The 26,548-nt window shown below is 46.3% G+C and overlaps 1 protein-coding gene across 2 annotated transcripts in view; it reads left to right on the forward strand.

The window, feature by feature from the left end:
* The window catches only part of RPS6KA2 (ribosomal protein S6 kinase A2), a 452,256-nt gene that overhangs the window by 155,064 nt on the left and 270,644 nt on the right, over nucleotides 1–26,548 (forward strand). The window lies entirely within an intron of this gene.

Raw genomic sequence — 26,548 nt, forward strand, 5'->3', positions numbered from 1 at the left:
CCACAGTTTGCACCCCTCCCTCCAAAAACATTCTGCGGGTAGCTGGGATGCTAGAATTTCCTCCTCCAGTGACCCTGAGCCTCCTTCTGAAACCCGTGTGAACCTCTTACCCAGGTCCAGCCACTCCTGAGCAGGCTGCATCAGCAGGGTGGGCATCCCTACATGCATTCTGTCCAATTTATCAAATCTATGTGTGTAGAGGCGTTCATAGTGTGCCCTTATTATCCTTGCCAAGTCTACAGGATCTGTAGAGATTCTCTGTTTCATTCCTGATACTGGTAATTTATGAACTTGTGTCTCTCCTCTCTCTGTCAATCAGTCTTGCAAGAGATTTGTCAATTTTATTGGTCTTTTTTTTTTTTTAATCAGCTCATTGTTTCATGATTTTTTTCTGTTGTTTTTGTTTTCAGTTTCATGGATTTCTGCTCTCTTTCTCAGTTTCTTCAATTCCTTTTATTTATTTATGTTCTTTCTTATGCTTGCTTTGGGTTTATGCTGCTCTTATTGGTCTGGGTTTTGAGGTGAGAACGTCTGTTGTTTCATCCTTCATTTCACTGTTTCTTTCCTGTGTTCCCTTGACTCAGCTATTAAGCCCAGTCTGTGAACTTTTCATTTTTGTTTTGTATTTTTCAAATCTAAAACTTCCATTTGGTTCTTCTTTATATCTCCCATTCCTTAGCTGAGGCTCTGTTTCTCCATTGAAAGTTTTAGGCTGGTTTGTGATTGCTTGTTGAAGCATTTTTATCATGGCTGCTTTGAAATATTTATCAGATAAATCTAACATTGTGTTATCTTGGTTTGGCATCTTTTTTTTTTTTTTTTTTCTGTTTGAGATCGTCCTGGTTCTTTGTGTAATTAGTGATTTTTTTTTTTTAATTGAACTTAGACTTTTGGGGCACTATGTTATGAGACTCTGGATCTTATATAAGCTTTCTATTTTAACAGAGTGGGTCTCACATGACTCCAACCTAGGAAATGGTGGTGCCATCTCATTACTGCAATGAAGGAAGTTGTGGGGCTATTCCTGCTTGCTGGGGGTGGAGGCTCCAGCTCCCTGTGTGGCCTCCACCAATCCCAAGAAGAGTTATGGCCTTGTTACCCCTGGGCAGTGGTCAGAGTCCTCACTGTCCACTTGAGGACACCCCTGGGGGGATGTCAGGGCACCTCCTTAGAGACTAATAAGGGTGGAATTCTAGGCCACCCACACAGCCTTTACTGGCATGGGTGAAGGTGGAGCCAAGGTTTTTCTGTGTTGTTTGGCTAAAGTAGAGCAATTATCATCTAAGAGTTTTCTGCCCCTTCCCTGGTCCTGTGGCTAGAGAAAGCAGGCTTTTGTTGGGATTTTATTTTGTCTGTGCCTGCTGGAATGGATGGGTTGCTGATTTATTTGCCTCCAGGTCTATAGTACACATGAGGCAAAGGAAAACCCAGGGAACCCTCCACCAGGTCGTTCCTCAAGTCCTGAGGCCCTTAGTCATCCTGCCTTCTTTTCTCCACCTGTCAGAGCCATCTTCCATGAAGTGTCCAGGGTTTCCAGTTGTACTTAGTGGGAGAAATAGGGAAATACATGCCTAGTCCATCTTCCTGGAAGAGAAGAAGGTTGCATAACACATGCACCTCCAGGATGTAATCAAAAGAGATAGTATTTGATGACAGAGACACACACACAGACACACTGTACAAACACACATACACACCACATTCTCACACACTCACACAACACATACCATACACATATACCCTACAAACACGATACACATACACACACTCATACATGCATATATACATATTATTTTACAAAAAAATAGACTGAGGAGTATAGAACGAAGTACATTGTGCTAGAAGGACATCAGGGTGCTGAGAGCAGTGTTTGAGGATGATCTGTCAGATACGACTGATTAAAGGCTAAAGCATGCTGTAGAGATTATGACTCAAGTGTTACTTTGACTACTCTAGATTTGAAATAAGTTTTAATAAGAACAGCAAAATTGAATGGAATCTTTCAGATGTTCGGGGATTTCATTGTATTTTTTTTTAATTGACATACACATATATTTACAATGGTAAACCATGAGACTGGTAAGGATAGGGAAAAAAGACATTGTGTGATAATTTAAAAAGTAAACAGGATTAAACTTAAATTGCATCAATTTGATTATTATTCCATCAGGATTTTGAATAGCACTTTAGAGTGAAGATTCTGGTTTGATAATAGAATGCGGCATACATGAAAACTGAATCTCTCTTACAGTGTTTTGTTTTGTTTTGTTTTGTTTTTTTGAGATGGAGTCTCGCTCTGTCGCCCAGGCTGGAGTGCAGTGGTGCGATCTCAGCTCACTGCAAGCTCCGCCTCCCGGGTTCACGCCATTCTCCTGCCTCAGCCTCCTGAGTAGCTGGGACTACAGGCACCTGCCACTGTGCCCAGCTAATTTTTTGTATTTTTACTAGAGACGGGGTTTCACCGTGTTAGCCAGGATGGTCTCGATCTCCTGACCTCGTGATTCGCCCGCCTTGGCCTCCCAAAGTGCTGGGATTACGGGCATGAGTCACCGCACCCGGCCAACCCTCTTACAGTTTTAAAGATGTGCTTCCATTTGGAAAATCACGGTTGTTCTGCCCACAATAGGACCTTGTCAACCCGTAATTTGTTCTCAGTTGTGATCAGTCAAATAAACACTTCAGACGCAGAGACCGAAGTGTTTATTTGAAAAATACTTCTTGATGGTGGTTAAAGCTGTCCTGGTATCGATAAGGGACATTTACGCACCTATAAATCCAGGAGATGTCTGGGCCAGAAAGAGGAGATACGACTAACTGAGGAATGTGCCAGGACTTAATTTCATCCCTTTCTTCTTTTTATTTTGTTATTTGACATTTACTAATCCTCTTAACCCACCTCCACATCAGGATCTTGACCAATTTCCTTTGAGATTCTGACTTTTATGAAGAAAAAAGATGATGTAAAGAACAACAATGTGATTTGAGATTAGGATAAAGCGAAGCCATCAAATCATGTTTTCTTTTTGGTAATGTGTTTGTTTATTTATATATTTATTTATTTTGGTACAGATGGAGCCTCACTATGTTGCACAGGCTGGCCTCCAATGCCTGGGTTCCAGCAATCCTCCTGCCTCGGCCACCCAAAGTGCCGGGATGACAGGCATGAGCCACCTCATTCAGCCCATGTGTTTATTTTTAAGGACATTTTAAGGATACGTTGTGTTTTCATTTCTGACTTCTGGGACTATTGTTCTTATTCCTCCATTAATAAAAGTAATGATTTGCTACATGTGTGCCCAGCCTAACGAGCACCCCACATCCATTATCTCATTACATCTTTACGACAACCGGTGAGGGAAGCAGAGGTGAGATGAACTTCAGTGCTGCTTTAAGGAGGAGGAAACTGAGGCACAACCAGGATAAGGGGCATGCTAAAACAAGCCGATGGTACCTGACTGGGGGAATGTGTATGGAACCCCACTGCAGACTTGCAGCTTGTGGCTCACACCTCTTCCTTGTTTCTCTACTTAGAATATCAACACAGAGCAGTGTGTCACCTCTGTTTCATATTTCTCCCAGTTGTCTACGTGACTGGCTGCACTTACTCCACAGAACTTAATACATTACAATTTGTGGTACGGTGCATTTATTTTATGATGTATTGCCCATGAAAATTAATGGTAGAGACTTCAGTTCAGAAGTATGTATTTCAAAAATATAATTACACTTGAAAGTCAGTAAGTTCAATTGTATGAGAATGAAGTCATTGTGGTAAAACTTTAGAGAAAGTTACTTATTGTACCCGTAAATAGTACTAGTAAAGGCCTAGCGGAAAAGGCCTGTTTAGCAGTGTGCACTGTCTGCTGACGAGAACTCTCAGCGGGCATGTAAATACCTTCTCAGGGCCTGAGAAGCATCTTGCAATGTCTTCTAACTTCTTAGCTTTTGCCAGGGTCCCAAGGCAGGAGGAATGGAAGTTGCAAGCAGGAAAGCATTTCTGTTTACACTGAAATTATGTTTAACATCCTAAGTGTTTTCAACATCCTGATAAAGCAGTTTCTTTGGTGTGGCTTAGCTTTTTGAGAATTGGGATTTTTCTGTGTCAAATCCAAGTTAACTGTTCTTAAAAGTGATTTCATTCTGTTATTTGACATCAAGCTCAATCCTACTATGTTTCCAACAGAATTAATACATACTGACAAAAAATATATTGAATTAAATCAGGTTTTTTTCTAGATCCAATAAAAAACACAAATATTTTAATAAATAAATGCAAATTTAAATGTAAGTATATAGATTTAATTCTACCAGAGACTATTTTCCTTTTTTCTGTGGTTGTACAATATTAGCAAAAAAAAATTATTCTCAGGCCAATTGTGGTGGTTCATGTCTATAATCTCAGCACTTTGGGAGGCTGAGGCAGGTGGAATACCTAAGACCAGCAGTTCAAGACCAGACTGGGCAACATAGTGAGACCCTGTCCCTATAAAATATACAAAAATTATCTGGGCATGGTAGTGCACACCTGTAGTTCCAGCTACTCTGGAGGCTGAGGCAGGAGGATCGCTTGAGCCTGGGAGGTCAAGGCCACAGTGAGCCAAGATTGCGCCACTGCACTTCAGCCTGGGCAACAAAGTAAGACCCTGTCAAAAAAAAAAAAAAAAAAAGAAGAAGAAGAAAGCAAAACAAAGAAAGAAAGAAAGAGATTACTCTCTAAAGATAAGTAATAATGATCACTGTAATTAAGGTAATATATTTATACACTTTAGGTCACCTTTTTAGTCACCTTCCAATCTAATCCAGGTGCACCTGTCTGGACCTCCTGCTTTATAATGACCTTTCGCCTTGATTCTGCACTCCTTCCATTACTTTCCTGCATAACTTTAAACATAGCCAGATACTCACTGTCCTTAATTTATGAACCATTTTCATGCCTCTGCCACCTCCCCACCACCCAGTCACCCGATTTGGTTCCTCATTGCTCCATTGAAACTGTTTCTATTTACCTTTGCAATGAATCAACAATATTTGCTTACTAAGAATCATGCTGCACTTTGGAAACCGACCTTCACTTATTCCTGAAAGTCTCCCTACCACACGGTTGGAACTCCCTAACCGTGTGGGTGAGACGGAGCTGTGCTCCAACCCGACTTTGCTCTGCGGGCTGCATGGCTGCAGGGCTGCCGTCCATCTGCACAGAGAGCGGAGCTGCCCCCTTCCCGGCAACCCCGGCATTACACAAAGGGTTATCCGTCCAGTGCTGCCACAAAGGAAGCATCTAGCAGATGCTGGTTTTCTCTTCCTTTGCCTGCTAACTCTCTTCTCTGATCAGCCTTTACTCTCAAGTTTGCTGGGTACTTTTCTTCTCCCTGCACACTAATTATAGGTATGTTGGACTTTGTTCTATTTTGAGTAATATTCACTCCTAAATTGAACTTATCCATTTGAACAGCTGTCACCCTTCCACCGATAAATCTGAAGACCATTTACTCTTTTAATGTTTTTCAAAAACTTCCTATGCAGAGTTTTGTTACTACTATTCAAGGAACTCTAGCACAACTGTTCAAAATAAGACTCTTCTTGTTTAATATTATTTTACTTTTCCTCCCAATCCCACCCTCTCTATATTCTTAGATATGAATGTATCCTTTAAGATAAATGGTAACAGGGTGTGTGTGTGATATTTCATTTTGCACAGACAGTTGGCATGGGGCTTTACTTTCCCCCTGAGTACTGTGCGTAAAGCCTGCCTAAGTACTGTCCCCTTGCCTGGGTACTCATCCGGTCATGGAGGGCTTGGGGGTCTGGGGTCTCCAGGCTATACAGCATGGGATGGAAAGACCACAGATGATACTCCTTCATTTTCATGACTGCGCGAGTGTTCTCCATGCAGTCATGGCAGGGGACGCTCCCAGAAGAACTGCAGGAAGCCCCATATCTTCCCACGCTCACCAACTCTTGGTTCTATAGTGCCTTTACATTTTATAAATATGATGGCTTGAAGTGTCATCTCCTCATTTTATTTCTTCTGGTTACATTTACTGAGTTGAGGAAATCGTCACATACTTGCCACTCATTTAAATTTCTCTTGCTGTGAACTGTTTTCATTCCTTGCCTGTTTTTTGGGTTGGGTTGCCTCTCCTTTCTTGTTGATAACAACATGAACCATGTGGTCCTCTCAATTGGTACAGAGAGGTATTTGATAAAATTTCACCACGTAAGTTTAATAAAATCTGTAATTGGTTATTGCAGGTGTGTTAGTCCATTTGGGATGCTGTAATGAAAAACGATAAACAGAGCGGCTTATAAACAACAGAAATTCGTTTCTCACAGTTCTGGAGGCTGGAAGTCCAAGATCGAGGAACCTGCAGATCCAGTGTCTGGTGGACACTTGCTCCCTGGTTCACAGACAGTGCCTTCTTGCCAAGTCCTCACATGGTGGAAGGGGTGAGGGATCTCCCTAGGGTCTATTTCATAAGGTCTCTTTTATAATCCCATTCATGATGGCTTTGCTCTCATGACCTAATCACCTCCCAGACCCCCGCTCCAAATACCATCACACTTGGGATTAGATTTCAACATAAGAGTTGAGGGGACACAAACATTTGGTCTGTATCAGTAGGTGAAGAGAATTGCTATTAATTTTTAAGCCCACTTTAAATCCATCAACATTACTGAACTCTCATTAGTTTTAATAGTCTCTATTCTATTGGAATGTCTACGTCTAGGATTGTGTCATCTGCCAATAAGGATGTTTTTTATCTTCCTTCCAAATCTTATACCACTAATTTCTTTTGTTTTCTGACTCTTTCCTTCTTGCTTCTTTCTTCTTTTTTGTCTGTAAGGACCTTTAGTACCATGCTAAGCAGTTGTGACGTTAATGGGCATCTTTGCTTCTGATTTTAAAGTTTCTCCACTGAGTGTGATGTTTACTGGCTGTTTCTGTAATGTAGCCTTTACCAAATCGAGGGAGTTTTCTTCTAGTTTCCTAAGGGTTTGTGCAAAGGGTGGTGATCTGCTCAGATTAGTGTTTCATAGACTGCTGTGGCCAGGGAGGAGGCTGCGGCAGTGATCCAGGTGTGAGATGAAGGTGGCAGCAGAGGCAAAGAGAAACGGACACGTTAGAGAAACACTACCAGTAAAATTTAATGGGACGTGATGATAGATTGGATATGGGAAACGTCCCAGCTGGCGCCTTGCTCTTGGCTTGTACAATTGGGCGGATACCATCTGTGGAGTTAGGACATCCTGCAGGAGATATTGACATGTTGACATGTTGATTCTGACATGTTTGAGGCGAACATATCAGAATAAGACATTGAGTAGATGTTGGATAGAAAGTACCTGAGAAGTCTGCATTGTGCAAAATCACCCACTGCAGAGAGCAAGGCTTTGAGAAAATATGGTGCTGGGATAGAACACCCAAACCTTAGAAAGTCTGTAACCAGACCACAAACCACAAGAATAACAATCCTAATTTTAAATCCTGGCATAGAAGAAATTATTCAATTCCCAATAAATGGAATAGGCTGCAGTACAAACAGAACTTGACTGTAATAAGGAAAAAGAGGAAGGCAGCCTAGGGGAAGGACAGGTCAGGAAAGATCAGAGGACTGAGCCTTGGAGCCCAGGGCAGAGACAGGACGGTTACGGGCTTTGCACAAATGCAGTGATGCCAGCGAGGAGTGTTCCAGGTCACCATCTTGTGCTTGTTTCTTTTGCGTGAAGATCCAGGAGAGCAAGACAATCTGGATACTTTCAAAGCCAACACATGACCAGATAGGACCAGCAGAAGAAACATGGGGCCAGCGGGCATCAAAGTGTGTTTTCGGTGTCTTGCTGTGTTCACCTGTGTCACAGTCCTTTGTGTTATAGCTCAGACCTGCTATTACACGTTGACTTAAAACGTTAGTGCATCAGAGAAATTGGGTAATAACTAATGCAACTTTTATATTATGTTCACACCTAGTCAGTTGCTAAGTCTGTCAGTTACACATGTGTTTTAGAAAACATGTGCCCTGGAGCACACCAGGCTGCATTTCATCAGCAGCACATGCATGCCTGGTCAGTGTTCTTGTTGGGCCAGGTGTTTGGCGAATGCTAACTACCGGCAGATGCACCTAGAAGGAGACACTGACCTTGGGTCACCTTGGCTACAGACTGTATGTTATGAACACCTCACAGATTGCTGTTTTATTTTAAAATCTCTTATAAGCATGAGGAGTATTTAAAATCACTATGATTTAGGATATTGTTGAACTTGTCCTAATTTGGGGGGAGAATTGTTCTTTTCCAGATATAACTCTCTCCTCTGTTATACGAAGTCAAGTTCTGGCTCCTCAGCTCTCTGCAAGAAGTGTGAGCCAATATCTTCTTGTAAAATGAAAATAATATCCAGAATTATATTTAAGCTCTTCTGAAGATAGCATCTGGAAGAATTGAAATTGTCTCATAAAATATGTTACCTGAGAAAAATATGCAAACTATTCTATTTCATTGTAAGTCCCATTTCATATTTCTATAATTTTTTCCATTCTCCTTTTGTTTTTTCTTGAGTGGAAAAAAATCCCTTAAAGTAGAAAGGTACGTATAAGGTTAATGTATTGCAGAAAGGACATTGGCAGCTGCAGCTCTTCGGAATTGTAATCGCAATCAATGCAGCCTTACATTTTTCTAAACAAAATCCTGCTTCTGTGGTTCCACCTGCTGTATATCACTTTATTTCCTTCATATTCCTTCTGTGAAGAAATGCTGAGCAACCAAGAGAAAGAATTCAGAAGACAAAAAGATCTTTTTAATGATGCAGACTAAGAAGGAAATGACATCTCTCCTATATGTCAGCCTCTTAGATGTGTACCATGCTGTTGAGCTGCCTTCGCTTTGGTGATAAACTACACGGTATCTCTATCTGATTAATGTGGCAACCTGAGAAAATCACATTCTAGGCTTAATAAGGAAGACAATATGCATATTCTTTGAATTAAAAAATAGTCTCAGCTAATGTTAATGGAACCTTGTGTACGAGACAGAATGCCAATCCAAACAAAGCGGGTACCCCTCCCTTGCAGAAAGTTACGGCTAATGTGACCCAGGTGTAACAAAAGGTAATTAACATTTGAAATGTTGCTAGCTGTTCCCATAGTAACATAATTGAGAAGGGAGTTTTAATCAATACATGTAGCCATTTTCATCCATATACGAATAAGCATTCTGCAAGTAATAAAATTATAACATAGGTGATAAACACGACTTCCCCTGTATTGCTTGGTAGATGAGCATTATGGTTAAAAAATGACTGTGAAAAGTTAGCTCAATTCAAAAGGGACAGATATATTGGAGAATTAGACCAAATCATGCTCTGTGCACTCCTGCCGCCTTCTCCTCTGAAAGAAGGCATGCGGTTGCAGGAAAATCCTTGAACCCTGGAGTGGAAGCCTCTAGGAAAGGAAATTGGAGAGGTTTATTGCCGGGAGGAAGGCAGATGAAGAGCTGAAGGAAACAATCGCGTCAAGGAAGAGAGGGAGGCAGAGTTAATCGTATCCCAAGCTTTCAGGGAGATGGTTTTATAAAGTAGGTATTACCAAGCACGAGGCTCAGAAGGAGAAATATCACACAAGGGTTTACGGACGTTCTTAGCGCACACTTAAGATGAATGCGATTTTACGTAGTCCTAATGAAAAGGAAAGTGGAGAAATTGCTTTCTAACAAACCCGATGCTAACCCAATATAATCACACCAGCAGCTTCCTAGTTTTGAAAAGGACATGTGCCAAAAGTGAAAAGCAAACACCAGGGTGAAAGGGAAGAACATCTAACTACAGCACTAGAAATCATCAGCCCCAGTTTAGGTCAAAGACATTTTTAAATGTTAAGGTTAATATATATGTTGTCTTATGTTACAACTTGAACAATAAAATATCAGTGATGATTTAGTGCCTAGTATAAACATGGAATCATGCTGTATTTCATGTACAACTCATCTCTGAATAGCCATAGCAATCGGTAAGATAAGCAGTGTCGGGGACTTACTTCCACTCATAAGATGAAGAAATTATAGCTCTTGGGGTCCCCATGGGCTTCTTAAGGTCACAGGGCTAGCAAGTGGCAGAGCCAGGACTCAGAAGATCTGTTCCAGGCCTCCCAGCACTCCTGTTTTGGGAACACACAGTGCAACCATCATAAAGAGAAAGTAGAACCTATAAATGTGAAACATCTCTTCTGCTCTCACTGTGGTTCCAGTCCCCTGGCCTCAGGCAAGTCTCCTTATGGAGTAGTTGTGTATTTCAGTCTATGACTTGGTGAACTGTAAAAATATCAGAAGACTGTAGACGACTGAATGAGGCCCCAGTTTGAAAAGCCAGAATTGCAATACCTTCTGCACGTCCCAAAACCGTGGACTTGATGGTCATTCTTGGTAAGAATCCATTCTCAGCGAGTTAGTTAAAATGACAGCTGACGTGTGTCTACAAAGGAAACTGATGGATTGATAAAAATCTAGCCGTATCAGACTGTCCTCGTTAACCTCAACAGCCTGTCAGGAAAATACACTAGGGTATCTTTATCAACTAAATACCCAGGGTTAAAAGATGGAGTCCCAGCCATCTGACTAATTTATCAACCCAAGGGAGGGTGTCCCTGGCCAGGTGCTCTTCTGCAAGATGAGCAAAGTCCACCAAGCTGGCCTCCCCTTTTGTCCTGGTCACCACTCAGGGTGACAACCTCCCTAAGGGAGGTGACAACCTCCTTCTACACATTCAAGGCCTGTCTCTCCAGTTGCCCTCCCAAGCACTGGTCTGCTGGCCATCCCTCTATCTGGTCAGCCTTTACCTTTGACTCTTTTCTCAAGACTCCTCTTGCTTTCCTTAACTGGGATCTCATGGCTCCTGAGAACTCGCTTCCTTTGTGATCCTCTCAAGTGTAAGCAGTTTGCTCTCTCTTTGCCCCTGGGAGCTGAGTGCCAGGTGCTTGGTCAATGTCATCCTTCCTCTTCAGGTAGCTTTCTGACCACAGCCTTTCTATTAGCTGGACAAACATTTGCTTCTTTAATCTCAGGCAATCTGATGATACCACCTCTCCTCTCCTCTCGTCTTAGGAGTTGTCTACTCCACCTGTGTTACTAGGGTGCACTCATAGGGGTTGTTGGAATCCATACCAGTCTTCCTCACCACTACCATGCCTGCTATCTACTTGGCATCTTCCACATCCTCCTGAAAAACACATCTGACCACCTGACCTCTTCGTTCTTCTGCGTCCTCATATCCAGTGATGTTTTTCTCTACTCCAAATTAGCCATCTATTCTAAACTTTGTCATCCTGGAAACTTAATCACTTCTAATTGACAAAATCATTGAGCACATTTTCTTGCCTCCATTTCCCGTCCTCCCACCAGGCTGGGTAAGAAGCCACAGTGCAGATGCCTGTCCTGTCAGAACCTCCCATCTGCTGACGAGTTTGCCACCTCGTCCACCAGCCCTTCCTGCCAGCAGCTTCTTCCCTCTCTAACAGAGAGGCAGTACCTATTCTACTGCAATATTCAATGGAAGTTGACCTTCAGCCTTTTGATTTTGATCATCAGGGAAAATCACAGCCCCAGAAGAAGTCAAATGTTTCCTGTTCTCCATGTCTGTCTAATACCTGACAATTCCTGGGAAAAACACACACTGGGCAGATTGTTACTATAAAAATGCATGGTACCCAACCTCATCAGCCTCTGAGAACTTCCCTTTATTCTAACCATAGCCCTGTATTCGCTTTGCTTTCGCTCCACAATGACTATTTTCGACCTTCTCCATTGACCTCAGCCTGACTTTCACTGGCCAGCATCCTCTCCAGAGGTTGACCTTGCTTCCCACCAGACAGAATTTTTTTAAGAGTCATCACTCAGATACATCCTAAAATTCCTGCCTGTGACCCAACAGGTTTTCCTGTATACCCACCCAACCTCTTCTTTTTCCTTTCTGGTGATATGAAGAAAGTACTTTACCTGCTACACATATCAGGAAATTTACGACACTCTATTTTGGTCACAGTTCTTTCTCTTGTTGGATTCTTTATATTTTTGTGGAAATACGCCCGAGCATTTCCTATGTCACCCATGTACACACATGCCCATGGCACGGCACAGACGGGAATCCCACCCGGACCCCAGTCCCTTACAGTCACTCTCTGCAAAGCAAATCCTTATAGAGATTTAACTATAGATTCTTTCCCCACTTCTTCACCATCCTTCTAATGCCAGTCTGCATTTCTTCCACTATCCATTCATTCCACACATAGTCGCTGAGTCCTCCCCATGCCAGATCCTGCCCCGTTCTCTGGGGCTACAGCAGTGAGCAGAGCAGGCAGACATGCTTTCCGTTCCAGTTGAGGGAACAGCCATCCATCCATGTTAGTTAGCCCAGTGTGTGTATTCCCATGTCGGTTTCAGTTCGGTACAAGCCAAACACTGTAGCAAAGAGATTTCAGAATGTTGGGACTTAAATAGGAGAGATATTAGCCTCCCTCCCAGGATCCGACCCAGAACTGAACAGTCCAGGCTGGTGTGGAAGCTCTGCTCCACCAGGTCATCCAGCGACCGGGGTGCCCTCCATCTTCTCACTCCACCATCATTTAGGTTGTGGTTCTTGTTTGCAGAGTTTAAACTGGGTCATTTTCAAATTGGATTTTCAGCCTTCAGAAAACAGAAAAGGAAGAAGTCTAGGACAGTGGCTTCATCTTCATGGAGATTCCTTGGGAGTTCATCAATTCCCTCATACACCATTGATCTGAACCTAGCCCTATGGCTGCACTTGGCAGAATGGAGCTGGGAAATGTAGTCTCCTTCTCTAGCCAGGTGGCCGCATGCCCAGGGGACGTTCTGCCACAGTTCCAGCCTACTTGATTTGTGGTCAACTTCTGCTCTCATTTCTATTTCTTGGGTTGCACTATGGTTTACTTACAATGTGGGGATATCCTATAGCTTATATGAGTCTTTTTTTTAACTTTACCTTCTCCCTAGACAATATTATTTCCTCTTTAGCTGGTGTATTAGTCAGGGTTCACCAGAGAAACAAAACCAATAGGATGTGTATCTATATCTGTATCCATACACACACATATATACACACATACATACATACATACACACACACACACACACACACACAGATTTTATTGTAAGGAATTGGTTCATACAACTCTGGAGGTAGACAAGTCCAAAGATCTGTGCAGTTGGCAGGCTGAAGTCCCAGGGGGGCCCATGGTGTAAGTTCATGGAGTCCAAAAACCTGAAACCCAGGAGAGCCAATGGTATAGTTTGAGAGCTGGAAAGCTCAAAACCCAGGAAGAGCTGGTGTTTCAGGTTGAATCCACAGGCAGAAAAAGATTGCTGCCCCAGCTCAAGGTGGCCAGGCGGGAAGGGGTCCCTCTCACTTGTGGGGGAGTTGGCTTTTCTGTTCTGTCCTTTCACCGATTGGGTGAGACCCACCCACATTGGAGAGGGCATCTGCTTGACTCCAGTCACCAACTTAAACGTTCATCTCCTCCCAGAACACCCTCACAGACACATCCGTAATAACTCTGACTGGTATCTGGGCACCGTGAAGCCCTGTCAAGTTGACGCAGAAAATGGACTGTTTCAGCTGATGACCATTTGCTAGGTTAAGGAAGAATGGGTGAGGAACTGTTTGTTCTAATGGATGGTTCAGGGCAATGATTTGAGTTGTGAACATGTTCACTGAGCTCCCTGGGGAATATTAGAATAAAGGTTTCTACCAGAGAGTGGAGATATTAGTCTGAAGCTCGGGAGATAAGTCCGGGATAGAGAGAAACTTGGAGAAATCATCTGAATACAAATGACGCATTTCTATCTACCTATTCGGGTTTCCGATGAGCATCTCCCATCTCTCATTTCTGATCACCGCCGTATTGAGTCAGTCTCCACCCAGCTGACGGACCACCATCCAGATCTCACGTGGGGTTGCTTGTCCCCACAGCCTAAGTGCAGGTGACATCCTGCTGTTTCCTGGAGAGCTGCTGGAGCCTCTTAGCTGCTAATCCCACTCTCTTCCCCGTATCAGAGTCAGTTGCTGTGCAGTCTAAAACAGTTGTCCCCAACCTTTTTGGAATCAGGGACCAGTTTTGTGGAAGACAACATTTCCATGGAAGAGTGGGGAGTGCAGGAAGGGAAAATGGTTTGGGGATGAAGCTGTTCCACTGCAGATCATCAGCTATCGGATTCTCATAAGGAGTGTGCAACCTGGATTCCTGCATGCGCAGTTCACAATAGGGTTCCAGCTCCTATGAGAATCTAATGCTCCTATGAGAATGTAGTGCTGCTGCTGATCTGACAGGAGGCGGAGCTCAGTCTGGAGAGGTCACGCTCACTTGCCTGCAACTCACCTCCTGCTGTGTGGCCTGGTTCCTAACAAGCCATGGACCTGTACCAGTCGGAGGCCTGGGGATTGGGGAACCCAGTCTAAAAGACACAATCAGAAAAATACATTCTTCTAATTAAAACCCTGCAAGACCCCCATTGCACTTAGGATAAAACCCAAAAATTTTAACAAGGGCTTACCCCATTTTCTGGCCAGTTCTGGCCATGTACATCTTTGTGGGTCTTCTCAATAACGCTGCGCCTGTCTCTGGCCCCGGGTTTGCTCTTGGGCGTCGTTCTGTTTGTGTTCTGTTGTTTTTTTTTTAATTTTTTTTGAGATGGAGTCTCTCTCTGTCGCCCAGGCTGGAGTGCAGTGGCCGTATCTCAGCTCACTGCAAGCTCCGCCTCCCGGGTTCATGCCATTCTCCTGCCTCAGCCTCCCGAGTAGCTGGGACTACAGGCGCCCGCCACCTCGCCTGGCTAGTTTTTTGTATTTTTTAGTAGAGACGGGGTTTCACCGTGTTAGTCAGGATGGTCTCGATCTCCTGACCTCGTGATCCACCCACCTCGGCCTCTTAAAGTGCTGGGATTACAGGCGTGAGCCACCGCGCCCGGCCTTGTGTTGTGTTTGCTTTGCCATTGGGTATTCTTCATGTGGGCTACTCTGGTCCCTTCTCTTTTCCTAGAGAATCCCGACCCGCCTTTTGATTTTCAGAGTTACTGACCTCTTCTCAGAGAGGATGTTCCTGTCTCTCCAACCTGGGCTTAAGTCTTCCTGCGTCCATTCGCATAGCAACTCACTGCACAGCAGCCATATCAACTGTATTCGTAGATTTGTCTATGTCATTATTTGCTTAGTGACATTTTCTCCACCAGAATATTGGCTCCTTAGTGGCCAGGATAGCATCTCTCTTCCTCACCACTGTGTTTCCGGAGCTGATCCTACAGCCTAAGTGATTAATATCTATTTATTGAATAAATGGATATTACAAGCAGAATTATGTAAACAAACAACGTATGGATCACATTGGTATCTATAACCCAGCTGGGAGGAATGGTAAATACACTAGATGATAAAACAGCAAGCATGCTCAGTCAATAGTTCTTAAATGAGTGAATTACTGTCTTTACTCTCAACATGGAAAGATGCAGTAAGTACTCAGGTCACTCAGATAATTATGCTTTGTGGTATGTTTCCCACCAACAACAATAGATTCAGCTAGAGATGCAGAATTGCTCTAGCAGAATGTGAGTGATATTTAAAGCTACGGGAAGGTAAAGGGTTCTCACCATGTAGGGAGAGGTTCGCATCAGCTTCCTGGATCCTGCAATTCTGACTTCAGACTGCAGTGCCCCTGCCCAGTTACCGGGTGGTCGGAGCCTCAAAAAGTATTAGATGAACTCTTCTGGGGCTAGGCTTTGTTCTTGGCAGTTTCAGACATTTTTTATCCTGGACGTTACTAGAAATCTCTCCACAATTTAGTTAAGGAATCAAGAATCATCGGGGTGGTGACTTCATTGTATTGGAAGACTGTGAATGGAGAAAGGGGTGAACAGAAAGAGACTATAGAGTCTTCCAAACAATATGGGATGTTCCCAGCAAGTTCCCCTAAAGGATGAGCAGTGCCAGCCAGGCTGTCTAACTCCTGCTCTTCTGTGGCCCAGGTGAGTGCTTCAACAGGAAATACAGCAGCCGGTTCCTGTGTTGGTCAAATGATCTGCCAAGTGAAATTCCTTCTGGAGTCTCTGGGTATCCACATGGCAAATAACCTCTGTGTGTGGGAGGCAGAGAGCCTGTGGACCATCCAACCCTTTGGAGATATGTGGGCAGCGAGCCCCCGTCATAAAGAGGTTCACTATCCTCTTGTCAAAAATGACTCACAAATTCCTGATGAGCTGCAATGTCAGACAATGCACAATAGAGACATTTTATCAATTTTGTCATTTAACAGAACGGTGAGAATCATCGTTAAGGGAGAGAGGAATTTCTTTGAGGTAGGGGACAGACAGATGTCTAAGGAAGAGGTGAGTTTCCAGCCTTCACCAGCAAACCACAGGAGTAACCTGTGCCTAGGGGATGTGTCTAAGCTTGGTGAGTGGAACTTGTTTTTTATGAATTGCTTTTGGTTTTGTGGCCTTTCTCCCTGAAATTGCTGACTCCAATTAAGTTGTTGTTTGGGAAAGCCCAGAACAAAAACCTAGTGGACCTGGCTAGAGTTTCAAATTGGTGGGCACACTGTATTCACAAGGATGCAAGCAATATCATGTTAAATTGTGGGGGTCGGGGGCAGATATCAATGGTGCAACCTTTCTGAAAAAAACTGCTGGAGACATTTTATGAACAATTCGAGTGTACCTTAGATCTCCCTGGCCACAGACCGGGCGAGAGATCCTGACTAAGTGGACTTGGAGCAGTCCACAAATATGGAATAGGGAGTCTTCCTGGGGCTTTGCAATGGAGCCGCAGGACCCTGAGTGCATGGCTCAGATGCTCCTTTTTTTCCGTTTCTTTAGTAGAGGCACTGCTGATGTGCAAGGAAACCAGAGTTTTAAACTTAACGAAAGTAGAATCTTCAGAAAAGACGCATAACTAAGGCTATTAAAGACAACAAGAATCACTTCCGCTTGTTTAGCAGCTTGATCTGCAGCCTTCTCAGGAGTGGCGAAGGTCCCAGAACATCTGGATTTCACAGGCAATGGTAGGAGGCCAAATCCAATCACTGCAGCACCTCCTGCAAGCTGTGTGCCAGGCGCTCCTTCTGATTTAGGCTGGAGACAGGCAGATTTGCAAGGGAACAGGTGGTTAATTTCGCTAAACTTGCCACCCAACGGAAAGAGTAACCCTATATTAAGCACTTGACTCCGAGGTGTTGGACTGAGTCAGTTACTAAAAGTGACATTGTCATATCCTTGCTGCAGTCAACTGCCTCTTGCCCTCTCCTGAGTTGCGGATGATCCCAAGTGACAATTAGCCTGAATGTTTACACACTCCCGTGGAGGTCTGCTCTCCGAAACGTGGAGGAGTGAGATGTACCATGCTTGAAGAGAAAGATGGTGTGGCTCCCCGGCCAAAATCGTCATCATTTCTAACTTAGGCGACATGCTCTCTCTCCTCCGCCAAGCCTTCTCTAAGTTCTATGGGATATTGTTAGTAAGTACCCTTGTTTACCTTGTTAAAAAGCACTTTGGAGCCTGCCGTGTGTTTGGTTTTGTTTTTAAGATGGTTCCTGATCCTCTCTGGAAGCCAAACAGGCCAGCTAGTTATTTGGCATAATAACGGATGACATTTGTAACTTTTTTTCCTCATTTCTTAATATTTTACTTAATATGCAACTTAGAGTAGGATTTTTTTTAGCATCCAGTTTTCTCATTTTTTTTTCTGTCTTTGTTTATTCTACTTTGTTCCTGTGTATCTTTAAACTTTGGCTTGCAAAAGTTTCCTGCTCAGCAGAGCATCTGCTCCCTGTCCAGTGTTAATCTGTCTTGTCCTTGAGTTTGCCATGGCTGGGTTTCCGTCGTCCATCGCTGCACACGCTGGTCCCTGGGTTCAACAGAGCACTTTTCCCACAGCCTATTCTTCTTGGGCACATATTCGGTAGGGGGTGATTTTAGTTTATAGTTTGAGCAGAGGTAGGAGGAGGAGCGCTGTTTGCTTCTTTTATTTTTTTTCTGACTACTTACTTTTCTCTCTATCGCCTTACTTTACCCCTTTTACTCTTCTATTTTTCCCTTATTTTATCTTCCCAAGACAGCAAATCTTGACAGGGGACACTTGTAGGAGGTGGGGAGCCCATACGTCCACTTCTCTGCTTCTTCCTCTTCAATGTCATTTAATTTTAATGCATGCTTGTGCATCTGCAGTTCTTTTCCCCCAATACAGGATGCCCCCTCCTGTAACTAACCCCAGACAGAGGGAGGATTTCAGCTGATGGGTGACTGCTCCTGCGACAGAGTAAATAGCTGCCCAGGAGCCTGTGGCCTGTGTGGCTTCCTCCCGGCCTCACGTGCTTCTTGATCTCTCATTCTGGTCTTTGTGTTCTTTTGTTGGCATTTCAGTTTCTCATTTCCTGTCCTCTGTGTAAGCGTATAGAAGATGGATAAATAGATAATTGCATACATGTCTGCAATCTAGTTAGCACTGTTCTTTTGTAACATGCTTTTGCCTCAAACCAAAGGAGCCTCCACTCCCTTTGAAGATGAAATATTTAGATAGGGGTCTTGGAAAATGTCACGTACGTCATGGCACGCATGGTACTAATGGTGGGGTGCAGATAAATCATGTCAAAATGTGGAGTAAAGTTAAGAACACATCACGGAGAGGGTCAGAGCTCCCTGGGCTCTGAGGGATGAAGGCTTCTAACAGGGCAGCAGGGGAGGCCCCGGCTGGGCACAGCACCCCGAGAACTAGGAGGTGAGACACGCTTGTGTGCAGGAGAGAGAGCCGGGAGCAGGGGAGCAGGGAGCTTGGCGGGGAAGGTGCCGGGCGCCTGGGGCAGGGAGTGACACACGAGAAGAGTTATTTTGGGAATAGCCTGGCAGGTCTCAGGCTGGGTTGGAGTGGAGAGAGATTAAAAGCAGGAAATCGTTTTGAAGGTTGTTACAGTGTGAGTGAGTCATAAGATGAGGAGGGCCTAACCTGGCGTGGAGGCCATGAAAACAGAGAAGGGAAAAAACCAAGGAACTCCTGAGGTCAAGTCCTGGCAGCACTCGTAGTGGAGGCTGGAACCTGGGGTCATAATTTTCAGGGCAATCAGATGGTGAGTCCGGTGTAAAAGGAGAAACAACTTTACAACAGAGTGCAGGTCTCCTGGGATGAGTTGGCAACGCCTGAACCTTCCAGAACCTGCAGTGTTTCATTTCCTGTTTTCATTATGTTTTAAAACCATCAAGAATATATTATATGGACTGTGTACTGTTGATTATTGTGCTGTTTACTGTTGATCAAATTATTTATTTGCTTTCATATAATTAATGTCCTTTATGAAACATTATAATCAAGATGGCATGCCACAGAGTATTTAACGTTTTCATGTAATTAATGTCTTTTATTAAACTTTATACTCAAGATGGCATGCCACAGAGTAAGCCCCGTAAACACCTGTCCACAGCTTGCCTGTTTGGGGTCTCTCCATGGTCAGAGATTTCCCGAGAAAAAATGAGAACAGATCTGTGTCTTAAACATTGTTCATATTTATACACATGGCCATTTAAATTTGAAACAAGTTGCTTCTAGGACTTGCCACAGTGCAGGGGCAGTGTTTGCTAAATAGATGGTGTACCTCTGTTTTATAGCTGAGGAAACTGAGGCTTATCTAGAGGAAGGGACTTTTAAGAGTGCAACCCAGGCAGTCTCACAGCGGACCTGCAGAGCTGAGCCACTGTCCCATCCTGCCCCCAGGGAGCGGACGTGCCCTTATCCACAGAGAGGAAAACCAAGGCTCACGGAGCTGCATCGAGGTGTCAGAGGACGCCTGGAGTTCCAATGCGTGTCTTTGAGCTCTTAGAGGGAGTTTTTCCCTTTGAAGAATCCTGAGAATTGTAGAAAGCTGTCTGGCACCTTGAGACATAATTCTAGCAGTGCTGGTAGCTCAGACTGTCTGATCTCGTGACAGATACTTGATGGGAATCCTGTTGCCTTTCTGTGCTGACATGTCTGTACTTCTGTATTGCCTCTGGGGCTAGGATGCTCTGTCAAGGAATACACCAGTTTAGCCCTGATCATGTGGAATGAACAGGTTTCAGTGGTCACTCTCGAGGACTTACTCTAGATGTAAGGACAGCTTGACACCCCTTTCCAGAAGAGTGGATTTACGTGAAAAAGCTGCGGGAGAAAAGAGCCCATTACCCCAATGCTGGGTGCTCATGTCAGACTCGCGGGTTGTGATGTGGTCCCAGAGCAGCCTCACATCTTCACTCTCCTCCCTCCACCCCTCAGCTTGGTCCTTCCCCAGACAGGCCATTTCCACGGTTCCCAGAGCCCCTCACCCAATCCCTAGACCAGAGGCATGCGGCGGGATTGCGGGACCGTGTAGCTCTGCCACCTCCTTGGGGAGGGAAGGCAGTGTGGACTCCTTGGCCATAGCAGCAGGACCAGGGACCTCCTGGTGAGGTGGGTGGACCTCAGCTTTGCCTCCTGCCACTTAGCCTGAGGGCCAAATGTTTAAACTTTCGTGTGGTTTTCTCTGGTCCTGGTGTCCTCGGTGTGTGCACAGAGCCTTGCAGAGCAGAACCGTCGTGGGCACAGAGCTGCTTCCGCCAGTACTGTCTTCACTCAGCTGTAGTTGGATGATTTTGTTCAGGGGCACCAAACTTTTGCCTGTGAAATAGGGGGACATTTATTAAAATGCCCAAGGCTTCAAGCAGCTGTCTGAGATGCCTGCACTCAGTCTCCCACACCTGTCCCGCGAGATCCCCCTGGCCTGCCTGGGGTGTATCACCTCTGACCACAGGGCCAGCAGAGCCCAACACCTATGAATCCAGCGGGAAGGAGCGGATTCCAGGATCCCCTGGAGATTCTAAAAATCGGAACTGGCCAAGCTCAGTTTAACCAACACTATTTTCTCAGGATCCTTACTTATTTTCTCATTCAATGAAATATTTAATGTTTGTTCCACTGTGGGCATATGTTGACTCTTTTTCTTGTGTCACATTGGGAGGCCATGCACACATATCCGTGGCAGATGCCTGTGTGTAGAGAGCTCCGGAAATGCTGCAGGAATGCCTTGGGATGCTACCTTCATCTGGGGCTCCTGGCCTTGAGTTCATCTTCATGTCAGTTCAGACACGAGTTCTGTTTTTGGGACAGGAAATCAGTGTTCTCTGCAGGGGTAAAGAAGCGGTGTAAATCCACATGGAAACATGGTGCAGAGCATGGAGAACGCAAGGGCTTTGGAAGGGGAGCGCTTTTGGCACAGCCTCCAGGCACTGAGCGGCCAGAGCCCTGCTCACCTGGGTGAGTGGGGAAGGGCCTGTTCAGGGCTGGCCTTCGGCAGGAGGTTCCCTTGTACTCAGAGAGTTTCCTTGGTTTTCGTGTGTGCAGAGAGTTTCCTTGGTTTTCGTGTGTGCTATTAAAGTTAGCCCTGAAGCAAGGATGGATTTATTTCCACTCCGCTGAAATCTCCTGCTCTGCATTCAGGCTGTGCCTGGTGAGGGCATTCTAACTTCGTTACACATAGTAACTCAGTCCTTGTAATTTTTAGGAGCACAATTACGATCTCATTTTGCAGATAAGGAAACTGAAGCCGGAGACGGCCCCGCATAGGTCCATGTGAGCATGAAGGTGTGGAAAGAGGGTTCTCAGGCTGCCCCCATGCAGGGTTCCTGTTGTTTGGCTAACCCTGGGCATGTCCTAGCCCCTTAGCACCACTGCAATTTCAGTGCTGTCTGTTCCCAGCCTTATGCTGACGCTGTCGCTCTCACCTTCCCGCCCCCCCTGCCTGGGGATCATGTCACCCCCTCACGGCGACACTGTGTGCCCCTCTCCTAGCTCCTAGAGAAAAAGGTTCTCACCCTTTTTCCTCCTAGAGAAAAAAGGTTCTCACCCTTTTTTCCTCCTAGAGAAAAAAGGTTCTCACCCTTTTTTCCTCCAAACCCAATGATTTTGTTTTGCCCCACGGTTCTGCTCGTTGCTGGGGGCACACGTGGCCCTGGTTCATCACTTACTCCTGACTTGTGAACCCAGCCACCCGTGGCCAGCTCCCTCTGCAGCCATACTGGAGGTAAAAATGTGGCCCTGGCAAGGCTGGGGCTGGGCAGAGGGGGCCAGGTGGGTGGGACGAGTGGGAACTTGAGGTCAAGGACCCTGGCGGGGACTCAGTGCAATGTCTCAGTGGCAGAGTCTGTGTCTTTTTCAAGTCCCCCCTCAAAGATCCACCACACACAAGCTTTAGTGAGCAAGGGAGACACCCAGAGAGCTTGGAGGCAGGCAGAGCAGGCGAAAGAGCACCCCAGCTGCTCCACAGCGAACCTGGAAGCCCTGCCAGCTCCTTCACCCTCTAGAGACCCATCAGGGCCTCCCCACCCCCCACACAGCCCTCCCACCCTGAGGTCTGCGGCCCTGTCTCCCTCCTCCTGCCTTTTGAATACTCACTCCATCTCCCCCCAGCCAATCCCTGTCCCGCTGTGTCACCCAGAGCAGCCCAGCTCTGCCCCTGCTCCTTCCGAAGCAGGCTCCCCACTCCTGTGAACAGAACCCCCTCCCCAGTGGTGGTCTGGGGACCTTTGTCTCATTGTCAATATCTTCCAGGTCCCAATCCTACTGCAGGGGGCTTAGAAGCATTCTTTGGACCACACGTAACCCAAGATTGATTCTGGTGAAAGGCAATTTTACATCTCTGTGCACACGCATTGAGCAAATCCTGATAACGCTCCACACAGAGCCGCCGATGCAACGCTGCACCTTATTTAAATGTGCCCGACTTAAATTTGTTTGAGCGTTCTGTTTGCTCTTCAGCACAGAAAATCAAAGTTCAACAAGCCACATCTGAGCAATTTAAAATGACTGGATTCCTGCAATTCAAATAATTCAGTAAATCATCTTAATATAAAAATAAATAGAGTGGAGTCAGCTGGCTCCCAATCATTTTTTGGAATTCTTCAGTCAACAATTTTCCCTCCAAACCACCTCTTCCTTTTCTTTAGCTTCTGCGTAAAAAACTCCGCTGGCCTCTACTGGTCTCCCCCTGCCCTCACGAGAACAGCAACAAGGCCATGCTCACAGGCGGGGAGGTGTCGCTGTTCTTTCAATAGTGAATATATACATAGCACCATGGAACTCGGTAATGGTGCCTTGTGCTATCAATTCACCTAGGGGTGTGTGTGTCCAGTACAGACTACAGCTCCGTGTTCCTCATTAGAAATTTGGATCTAATGATCCCCTGCCCTGTGACCTTGTCAGGGTCAACGAGGCGAGGCAGGTATCGCACCTGCCACGGCTCCCGGCACGCAGGAGGCACTCTGTGAGTGGTGGCCACTGTTGCAATGATCACAATGCTGCTACTTCCCACAGAGACCATGGAGGCAGGTGCTGGGGCATTGCTGTCTGTGCCTGCCAAGGCCATGGCCAAGGCAGAGTCACAGGTGTCCATGAAGGCAGGGCAGATGCCTTGGTTGGCTTCTGTCTTCGTGTGGTTATCTCAAAAGCATGGAGAATGGGCACAGACAGAGCTGTCCTCTGCCCCGCACCCAGTCAGTCCCTCGCCACTTGATGCTATTCTTCCCTCTCCCCTGTTCTTTCTCCTTCAAACGTCAGGTGAAGGAAATGGTGGTGTCCTGGATTTGTGGCCCCGCTGTAATTGGCACATGTTAATCCATCAGGTATGCACAGAGCTCCTACCATGGGTGCTGCTGTGAGTGCTCTTAGCTTGGTGGAGGAAACAGCTCCTGAACAGGTCCTCAAAACACAGCACAGTTAAAAGAAGTGACGTAGATACCATGGAGACACAGGCACGGACCCAGCTCAGCCGGGGAGCAAGGCAGCTTCCTAGAGGAAGCCAGGAGGCTGAAGCATGAGCAGAAGTGGGCAAGTGAGGGGTGGGGAATTCTGGGCAGAGGGAGGAGGAAAGCTAAGCCACATGGGCTGCAGGATCAGATGCACCAATGGGCCAGGGCCTGTCTGCAGAAGCCACATGGCCTTGGGCGCAGAGCATGTGAGCTGGCTCCAGTGTATCTGGGAGGTACTGGTTTGGCATCAGAGGTTTCAGAAGGTCACACCAACCTGCTTGGATTTCAGGGTTTGTGCTCGGTCATTTCACCTCCCTGCACACAAAAAAGCACAAAAGGAGCTCAGGAGCCCACCAAGTGACACAGATATAACCCTGGGAGAATTTGGGTTGCTTTGCACGGTCTCCACACATCCTCGTTCCCAGTGACAAATCCTCATGCCTGGTGCACTCTGACTCCTGCTCCTGGTGGCACGACTCAGCAGAACCGACCTTACATAAGCATAGGACAGCCCCTAGGTCAACGCTGTCCTGATCTCTTCCCATCTCTGTGGGGTAGAACTGGTGTCACTGCCAAATAAGAGTCTCACTCCTTCATGTAGGGTCTGGAAAAGCACCTGGGTTATCCCTGTCATTCGTTCTCATTAGTCCTAAGACTTGAGGCTGTTAATGTAAAGACCTCACAGTTCCTTCGTCTCAGCCCCTTCCTTCGCTCTCTGTCCCCCTCGCTCCTAGGGCATGGGGCCATCATCCATCACCACAGTACATTGTCTGTAGGCTCACTCCATGGTAGTGTGTCCAGAATTGGTGGGTTCTTGGTCTCGCTGACTTCAAGAATGAAGCCGCGGACCCTGGCAGTGAGTGTTACAGCTCTTAAAGGTGGCGCATCTGGAGTTGTTCAGTCCTTCCAGTGAGCTCGCAGTCTGGCTGGCCTCAGGAGTGAAGCTGCAGACCTTCACAGCCAGTGTTACAGCTCATAAAGGCCTCACGGACCAAAAGAGTGAGCAGCAGCAAGATTTATTGCGAAAAGGGAAAGAACAAACCTTCCAAGGCATGGAAGGGTATGGAAGGGTACACAAGCAGGTTGGGACTACTGGATCAGGTCACCTGCTTTTATTCCCTTATCTGGCCCCACCCACGTCCTACTGATTGGTCCATTTTACAGAGAGCTGATTGTCCGTTTTGACAGAGTGCTGATTGGTGCGTTTACAATCCTCTAGCTAGACAAAAAGTTCTCCAAGTCCCCACCCCATTCCCAGAAGCCCAGGGGGTTTCACCTCTCACTGGCACCCACCCAGGGACTCTGTGGCACCCAGCCGGGCACTCCCGCAGCCCAGAGGGAGCTCGTCCCCTGATCAATCCAGCGGGCTCCCGCCGGAGGCAGTTGAGTGCGGGTCCCGCTGAGCCCACACCCACCCGGAACCCCGGCAGGCCCAGGAGCACCACCCGCAGCCCCGGCTCCCGCCTGCGCCTCTCCCTCCACACCTCCCCGCCAGCAGAGGGAGCCAGATCCGGCCTCTGCCAGCCCTAGAGAGGAGCCCCACAGCTCAGTGGCAGGCTGAAGGTCTCATGCGCGGCCAGAGCGGATGTGGAGGCGGAGGAAGCGTGGAGAGCGAGGAGAGTTGCTGGCACGTTGTCACCTCTCAGTAGGAGATGGCCCCTGGTGGGAGAATGGGCACCAGGTACCTGGCCGTGTGAACCCGGCTTGAACCTCAGTCCTGCAAGGCTCTTTGCCCTAAGAAACGTGATGCCCACAGAATTGTCGTGAGGGTCAAGGGTGATGATGCACGGGGAGGATTTCTTACAAAAGCTGGGATGCAGTGGGAGCTCAGGAAGTATCTATGGATTTGAATCCGAGATCTTCCCTAATCCTAGGGAATGAAACTGTACTCCAACAAGTCTCAAAGATGCATGGCCTATGAATCCATCAGTTCGCCTCCACGAACCTAGGGCAGAAAGAAAGTCAGAGGTCTGGGATCCTTTGACTCTGGTCCCGAGTGTCTGAGGGAAGACAAGTGGGATGGACAGTGATAGAAATGGCCAACAGATCGTTTTAACCATTGCCCTCCAGGCTTCTGTCCCGGCAGCGTGCACACCCACCCACACTCCATCGGCCCTGCCTGAGCTTTCCTCGGCCTCTGTCCCCGCAGCCTGCACACCCACCCGCACTCCATCAGGGTCATGTCTGAGCTTCCTTGCAGTGCTGAGCTCTGCCCACTGTATGGGGACTTGGAGGCTGGGGCGCTTCCATGGAAGCCCGTTGGCCCTTACAGGGCCCTGGAGCCGCCGCCCCGCAGTGACATCTCCCTTCTCCTGCAAGGGCCTCACCGCAGCCACTTGTGGCCCGCAGTACCGCACTCTCTCAAGTAAGGATAGCCTCTCTTAGCCCCTCCTCTGGCACAATGTTTCTTGTGGCTTTTCAGATTTGTAAGACATTCTCTTATTATAAATTGGAAAGAAGGAGAAAGGGCATGTAATTATTAACAAGTAGGTTCAGAATTTCTCTTAGAAAACAAATCAAGTTGTTCAGGGGAAAGTGTGACAAATGTTCAAGTTGGGAGGTAAACTCGATGTGGGCAGAAAGTGAGGCTTCCGGGGATGGAGCTGCACTGTGGATACATCCAACGGAGTCTGCCTGGATTCCTGGGGCCTCTGGGGCAGAGCAGACGAGGGCAGAGAGCAGGGTGAAGGTTGAGGATAACTGCACCCCGTGAGACCCCGCCTTTGGTCTCTGGTCTTCCTGGTGATGCAGGGCA

This window comes from Theropithecus gelada, chromosome 4, assembly GCF_003255815.1.
Source record: "Theropithecus gelada isolate Dixy chromosome 4, Tgel_1.0, whole genome shotgun sequence".
Classification (NCBI taxonomy): domain Eukaryota; kingdom Metazoa; phylum Chordata; class Mammalia; order Primates; family Cercopithecidae; genus Theropithecus; species Theropithecus gelada.